Raw genomic sequence first — 8,643 nt, 5'->3', positions numbered from 1 at the left:
TTTCACTGCTCCCACCTAAAAGCCATCTGAAAGGGGTTTGCACAATGAAAGATTCACAATGTCAAGAATCCTCTCAAGAGAGGAGTTCACTGTCTGGAGAAGCATTGAGAAACTCCTAAAGCCATTCGGGGCTCTCACCAACTCACAGTGTGACTCTTACCTTGTCACTTCATCTGTGTGTGTGCTTCCTTTGCTTTGTATGTGAAATGGGTATCAACTGACTATTTACTTCACGGTGTGGTTTCAACTTTCTAAACAGGTGACAAACATCCCTGTCATCTAGGTTGGAGATTATAGCGGCCCCACAATGCTTCTCTCAGGCACCTATAGCTGCTGCCTATTCACCCAAGGACACCGGGTGAAGGATTCTTATTCTTACTGATTATGGAGCAGGATGGGAAGGAGGAGGTCTGTATGACTTGATGCAGAATTAAGGTTCACCATGGTCCTCGCCAGGCTTTGGGGCAATGAGATAATGCAGGCACACATCCCATTACGAAACTAATGATGAGCTGAAAATAAAAAGGAAATTTAGAGAAGGGAAGCCTCAGAAAGGGATTAATCAACAACTCCAAGGCAGTATCCTGCTGTGCTCATGTTTTCTGCAAATATTGACTCTGAAGGATTAAACACGTGCCTAACCACTATGTCACTGTCTCTGTGAAAGAGAGTTTCCATTTGACTCTCAGACCAAAGGCATTGCAGAACAATAGAGGCTAGGGCCCCTCCCTGCTCCAAGGATAGTGCCTTAACCCCCCTGCAGGGAGGGGCCAGTGCTACCCGTGTGGTAGTTGTTTGTGTGTGTTGAACTTCTGCTCCATCACCAGTGGTAGGAGTAGGGTGAATCACAAACATGCTACAAATATACATCCACACACACCTCATTGGAGCTGGAAGAAGAAAAGGGTGTAAAGAAGGGTTTTTTCTTCTTCCTTTGCATTTGCAAAGTCATTCCATACTTCACCGGAAGTAGTCTGGGACATGGAAAGAAGTCTGTTTGGACTTTAGGAGAGTTGGAAATGGGAGTGAGATTGGGAGAAAGGAAGTACACAGAAGGTTCTGGTGCCTAGGCAATTCAAACAGTATGGAATACAAGTCAGAGAAGAAGGGAATGATTTCTTTTTTTTTTTTTTTTCTCCATTGAATGTGATTTATTTATTTTTTTATTTTTTTTAGATGATTCTCTTTTATTTTTTTTTTCAGTATATGAAATTTATTGTCAAATTGGCTTCCATACAACACCCAGTGCTCATCCCAAAAGGTGCCCTCCTCAGTGCCCATCACCCACCCTCCCCTCCCTCCCACCCCCCATCAACCCTCAGTTTGTTCTCAGTTTTTAAGAGTCTCTTATGCTTTGGCTCTCTCCCACTCTAACCTCTTTTTTTTTTCCTTCCCCTCCCCCATGGGTTTCTGTTAAGTTTCTCAGGATCCACATAAGAGTGAAAACATATGGTATCTGTCTTTCTCTGTATGGCTTATTTCACTTAGCATCACACTGTCCAGTTCCATCCACGTTGCTACAAAGGGCCATATTTCGTTCTTTCTCATTGCCACGTAGTACTCCATTGTGTATATAAACCACAATTTCTTTATCCATTCATCAGTTGATGGACATTTAGGCTCTTTCCATCATTTGGCTATTGTTGAGAGTGCTGCTATAAACACTGGGGTACAAGTGCCCCTATGCATCAGTAGTCCTGAATCCCTTGGGTAAATTCCTAGCAGTGCTACTGCTGGGTCATAGGGTAGGTCTATTTTTAATTTTTTGAGGAACCTCCACACTGTTTTCCAGAGTGGCTGCACCAGTTTGCATTCCCACCAACAGTGCAAGAGGGTTCCCGTTTCTCCACATCCTCTCCAGCAGGGAATGATTTCTTTAAAGATGAGGCTGCATTGGTTCTGGAAACCGGGGTCTCTCACTGGGCAAGTCGTGATTGTTTCAAACAAGATCATCTGGGAGCTGACTGAGAAGCCAAGTCACAAAGATTTGATGTGAAATGTTTGTACAATGTGAGACATGTATTCTTTCACATAAACTTCTTAGAGCAGACTGTCTCAGGCTTGACTACATCCTGATAGCATGTTTATTGGTCCTATAATTTGGATTTGATGTGTCGTGGATTAGATGATGGCTCAGCAAATATTCACAGCTGCCTCCAACCACTGCCCCTCCATGCCTTCCTGGGAGAGTGCACTTTCCTACTCCACTGATGTTGGGTGTGGCCACATGACTTGTTTTGCCCAGTGGAATATTAGCAGACATGACACAAGCAGAGATGGAAAATACACTTGTGCATTTGGGCTGGCCCTTCTCGGGCTGCTGCCCCAAGAAGAAAATACCAAGCCTGGCCTGGTGGTCTAAAGAGGATGAAAAAAACATGTAGAGATGATCTGGATGCAATCTGTGGCTTGAAATCAAGGCCAGCTGAAGCGAGCTTGGATCAGCCAAATCCAAACGTAAGAGGGAAAATAAATGATAGCTCTTTCACGTCACTGAGATTGGGACTAGTTTGTGGCATAACATCACTGTGGCTGTAGCTACCTGATAGAAGCAGAACTGCTGACTGAGCACATCAAAAAGGCAAGGAACGTGTGTTGTATAGTGTTTATAGGGCACAGTGAGTGAGCAGAGTGGTGGAGTCCCCAGTAGGTGTGAGTAGAGCTGTGAATGGTGGGGGCTGCCGTGTAGGGCATGATGCTCTTGCTGAACACAGATCAGGGTCAGAATTTGGCTGTCACTCTCTCTGGCGGCACCGGAGGTACTAAAACTGCTCTTGCAGCCCAAGGGTGGGTCCCTGAAGGATAACATTGTTCCCGGCAGAAATCGAGAGAATTTGGTGCCGATGTGGTCCGTAGCTACTCACAGTATGAACAGAAGCCACCAGGGCTGTCCACTCAGCACCTCTTACCAACCACAGAAGAAAATGTTTCTCGTTTTTAAAACAAAGGTGGAAGAAGGGCATTTTTCGTGCAGGTTGCTGTCCTTTATAACATAAACTGCTCAGCCCAAGGGAATTGAAATGGGTAGAAGTATATGCGGTCAGACAATGAATGGAGTTTGGGCAAAAAACTGTAAAGGAGACTGCTTGATTTTATTTTCTATTCATATGAGGTTTGTTTTTACAGTGGTCAGTGGTGCTGTTCTCACTGACACTGAGCATTCGCGGAAAGAGAGCTGTCAGACCTCTGTGATACCCAAGTGGGTATAATAAGATTTAGTATTATTAATTCATTTGCAAGACACAATTTTAATTAGATACCAGTTGTATGAATTTCGAGGACCACCACGTATTGGACAAAGGAAGTCGAGCTACCACATTTGCTGGCCCCCTGGTAGAAGTGAGGAGGCATTACTTTCGCCCTTAGGGAGAGTATGTTGGCCAGAATACTCACGGAGATACACCTTGGAAAACGGAGAGAAGACTGAGTGCTGGACAATCCCGTCCTGCCACTTGTCGACATGCCCCAGCCATTTGCATCTCTCTGGGATTCCTGATTGCTATGCTGGAAGTACTGTGAACTGGTAAACCCTCACTACCTGAGGTCCGGAGCTGGCCGTCAGTCCAGGACTCGTCAAGAGCAGCCAGAGGGCTCTGTCGGGCATGCCCCATGTTCTGTACAGACGGCTGAAACCATGAGTTTCTCTGATGCTCTGAGCGCTGCCAAGAAGGTGCTCTTTGCCATCTGTCTCAACTGTCTGCTGCAGAGCACACTGCTGGCAAAAGGGCTGCAGAGATGCTGGAGACTTCCAGTTGCAGAAACCTGTGAAGCCTGATGTGCGGCCCAAGCCTGGGTTGAGAGTGGGAGATGGGTGGAGGGCGTGGCGGGGAAGCCAGGGGCGGGGGGACTCTTGCAAAGCATAGCTCGAAGGCAGCCTGGCCCCTCTTTCTTGACATCTACTGGCTCCTTATGCCCATTTGCACAGGTCTGCCCTTTTACTGGAGTCCACACAAGTGGCCGGGCCAGGGCTCTCGCGCAAAGTGCACATTCTGCACACCAAACGCCTTTCTTTTTGAACACTTGGAATGGAAAAGTTTGACTGGATTTGAAATTCATTTTCGTTATCACAAGAAATTTCAACATCCACATTGGTCAAAGAAAATAAAAAAGAAGAGCTCTTAGATTCTTTAAAGATAATTTCGACTGCTGTAAATTTTTGAATGGCTGTAAAAAAGGGCTTTAAATTTTTTATCACCTACTTGTGTGAACAAAGTTTCTCATCAATGGTGACTATCAAGAATTTGAAGAGATCATTAAAAAGACTTGATCAGGACTTGCTTGTAGCCATTTCAAACATAAAACTTGGTATAAAACAGTTATGTGCATGGAGACAAGCTCGACTTTCTCATTAAAATTTTTGGAAAAGATTTTATTTTGAGCTTTTATATGAATTTAATCTTTAATATCCATCTCGAGTGCTCTGTATTTTATTTTTATTATCATAGGAATAAAATACTAAAAAAAAAATGCAATCGATGTTTTCATCCTGCCCGTATCTGTATCCTTAAGTCCCCCCTCCCGTTTATTCCAGTGTAGTGTGCAAATATTATCATATCCTGTCTTGGCTTCAAGTAGACACCAGAACACTTGAATGCTAATGCTAGTTTTCTGCTCTCTTGGACCAAATCACATGAGCAACTTGGGCCTCAGTTCTCCTGTCTGTGAAATGACTGGATTGGATGAAATTATTTCTAAGGTTTACTCCAGTTGCCAAACTATTTTGAACCATCTATTGACTTCTGTGGTCATGACGAGGTTTTCTTTCTCATTAGGATTCATCTCAGTAATTGATCAGTGATTTTTGAATGACTTTAATACAAAATGGTCTTGCTACAAACCAAAGGGATTTGTATGAATTACACAGATAATAGAATTGGGTATGACTTTGTGACCAAAACACTTACTAGCAAAGAAAGTTTAGCCAGAGCCCGTGCCTTGATTTCGAAAAACTCAAGGTGCTACATGAATGCCACAAGCTTATTTCTCTAAGCTAAAATTCCTGCAAGCATTTACTTTGTTCCTGTAAGTTTACGAATGCAGACCAATTTGAAGGAAGCCATGATAGGATATAAGTTGAGAGGAGATTGAGATGAGATGAGATGAGATGAGATGAGATGAGATGAGATGAGATGAGATGATGAGATGCTATGATGAGATGATATGAACACAAGCTCCCTTCGTGTTCAGAAGGCACTGCTGATATGGGCTGTGCCCTGTCAATCACTTTTACATCTCAACACTGCTGCCCATTTACTTCAAAGCCATCTCCTTCCACCTTTAGAGACAACTATCTCAGACTGAGAGTGAGGCTAAAGATCTGATTGACAATCACTACCTTTTAATCAACATGTTTTGAGCCAGAATTCTACCTTACTTGCCTTCTCTTTCCCAACCCCCTGTCTCTTTATGAGCAGACACAGAATAATAATAATAATAATAATAATAATAATAATAAAATAATAATAATAATAAATGAGCCAGACACATTTAGCATTCAAAAGAAGATAAAAACTCTACTGTAGAGCTTCAAATCGACATAATTTAGGAAAGGTCTGAAAAAGTACATTGCTGGATATCAGAAAACTTTGAAGTATTAAAGTTTCCATTTCAAAGGAAGGGACTCACAATAACTGAGCATGTGTGATCTGATCAGACATGGACAGCTTTGGCACAGACCCTCAAATATGTAAGTGCATGACTCTAAGTGCTTATAGGCCCTCCTAACATTATAAATATGTGCAGCCTGGAGAAGTCTGAGTTACAGAAAAAAGTAGTAAGCATGCATCATGATGCCTCATACTCCCCTCCAAGATGTGTAGCTGCTCTTTCAAGGAAGACTGAACATCAAAAGCTATGTGAAGAAATGATCTAACATTGCCCGCTCATTTGTCCTATGAATTAGTGTCAACATCACACAAAACAGGCACTATACAGTGGAAACAAGAGTTCAGGGTTTGGTCTTTGGGTGAAGAAGATAAAGCAAAAGTCAGGACTCAGTGAGCTCTTAAAAACAATGGGGTCTCTTGGGTTCCAGCAGGAATTCAAGTTGCATAAATGGAGCATTTAGTAAAGATGAAAGACACCATAGAACTCTGTAAAATTCAAGAGCCTATATTGTAAAGCAATAGGAAGGAAATACCATGTATTAAGCACATTTGTAGGGCACTGTGGTAGGTGCTTTCTCATCCCTCGAGCTAAGTATAACCATAGTACCCTTCCCTTTCTAATCTGTGAGGAAGCTAGGACTAATGTAAAGGTTACAAATTTTAAGGGGTGTCTGGGTGACTTCAGCTCAAGTCATGATCTCACAATTCGTGGGTTCGGGCCCCGCATTGGCTCTGTGCTGACAGCTCAGAGCCTGGAGCCTGCTTCGGATTCTGTGTCTCCCTCTCTCTCTGCCCCTCCCCCACTCATGCTCTGTTTCTCTCTGTCTCAAAAATAAATACACATAAAAATTTTTTAAAAAGAAAAGGTTACAAAGTTTGTTACAAAATTTGTTGTTGACTTTAAACATACATGTGATGGGTATGTCCGTTTCGTGGCCTTATTGAGGGGGTGTTCTCCAACATTACGGTATCTTCCTTACTGGTTCCCTGGAAAACCACCATTGCAGCTATGTTCCTTGAAACCTTGAGGATTTTTGTCTTAATATTTCTGATCTAAATTCACTCACGCAAGGTATGAGGCAATTTAAATGGTTCCCAGGCATTTATTTGAGGGGGAGACATTTCTTAATCTAGCAGGAAGCCAAGAGCAATTCTCCAAAGGATTGGGGCTATCTCAGTGATGGGAGTATCTCCTCTGGGTTCCGGGGCTGCTGAGGGGGCCACACTGCTACAATACTTTTTTTTTCCCAACACTTTTTTTTGGCTGCACACTCCTTGATTGACTCTTCCCGTGACAATTTTATAATATTTACTATAGGAGGAATAGAAAAACAATTCAGTCTTCTCTCTCACAAGATTGATCAAAATTTGAATGTTTATTATTCATAGGTTAGAAAAGTTCCTTGAGCTTCAAAACTTATTGCTACAAATGCTCTATCTATGAATTTCCACTGTAGTTATACTCCAAGAACAGGTAAAGCTCCAAGGAGAAAGCAAGGTCCTGAATGCGAGCCTTCTATTTCAAAATGTGGCCAGAGCCAACTAAAGGCAGAGTCACAGCACAGCTGGAGAAGCTGAGAATTCAAGGTCTTTTCCAAGGTGCAAGTGTTGCCTGCAGGAGAAAGCAGTCACCTGAGCTAGGAGACAAAGAGCATTGCCTCAGCCTGGGGGCATCACTGCCCTTGCCTGTGGTGGCTCTGGGGCTGCTGGCTGGGCTGGCCAGCTGGGCACAATTTCTCCATCCAACTGGTCCCTAATGACAGCTTCTTCTGCTGGGCCTCCTTCAGCATCCTGATCCATCTTTGCCTTCAACGAGAAGTATCCGGACCAGGCACTGCTCATTGGCCTGGGCTTATGGCCACCTGGCGTCCTGACCCCTATCCTCAGGTCAGGCCTGATGAGGAAGAGGGAGGTGAGGACCTGGGACTGGAAAGTGGGGAGGGGGCTTCCTGGCTTGACCAGAGGGCTTCAAGTCTCCAAAAGCTGTGGCGCCAGGTAAGAAGCACCTCTCAAGCCAAAAAAAAAAAAAAAAAAAAAAAAGACTGCTGATGAATTTACAGATGTGGCATGGTCATAAAAGATTGAAGCAAAGAGTCACTTTTTAAAACCATCCATCATAAACACATTTTGATCAATCATGCTGGAGGAAAGACTGAATTACTTGTCTATCCTCTTTCTAGGAAATATGATAAAATCGTTATCATACAGAGGCAATCAAAGAATATGAAGGCAAGAAAAAAATTGGGGAAACCAGCATCATAGAATATCAGTTCTAATAAGCTAACAAAAATACTTTTTTGTTATTCAGCTATTGTTCTGGGTTTTTTGGAAATTTGTGGCATTTGTCAGTTTTATAAAATTTCTGATTTGGTGTAATTTCTTCCCTCGTTCACATTGACTTTTCCACTCATGCCTGATTTTGCATTCATCTTTTTGAATGCTTTTTCTTAAAGAATGCCCCCTAAGTTAGAGCTTCAGGTGCCGTCAACTGGGCTCTGTCCCTTCTGTTCACTTCTGCTGGGACACAGAAGGCCATGCCCAGCATCCCTGTATTCAAGGCTGGTGTCTCTACCAACAGGGATGTGAGGAGTTGGTGCCTGGTTGGGTTTCTAGAAAGGACAATGGATCAGAGTGGGACTTCCATTCCATTTCTGGGTTACACTTGTTCTAATTATGTGCCCCTGGGCAGGACACTGTCGTGCCCTGTGACCAGACTTTCTCACCAGTAAAATGAGCTAAATAAGAGTGTCCTCATCACACAAGAATGTCCTGCATCTAGCAGTACGTATAGTAATAGCATTTCATAGCATTACATATAGATGCCAAAAACCTATGTAGAAGAAGGCGGTCAGCAAAAAGGAAAAATCTATTGCTATCATGCTTTTTCCTCTGGTTAGCAACAAACTGAGTTACCCGTAGCATCTTGGTGAAGCTTTACCGCCTTCATATGCTGTTCCCACATCACCCTTGAGACTTGTTGAAAACTGTCATATGTCCCTTTCTAAATTTCCCAAAGTGGAATTGGTGGTGGTGATGG

Source organism: Panthera tigris, chromosome C1, assembly GCF_018350195.1.
Source record: "Panthera tigris isolate Pti1 chromosome C1, P.tigris_Pti1_mat1.1, whole genome shotgun sequence".
NCBI lineage: Eukaryota > Metazoa > Chordata > Mammalia > Carnivora > Felidae > Panthera > Panthera tigris.
Note: the sequence above shows the minus strand (reverse complement) of the source record.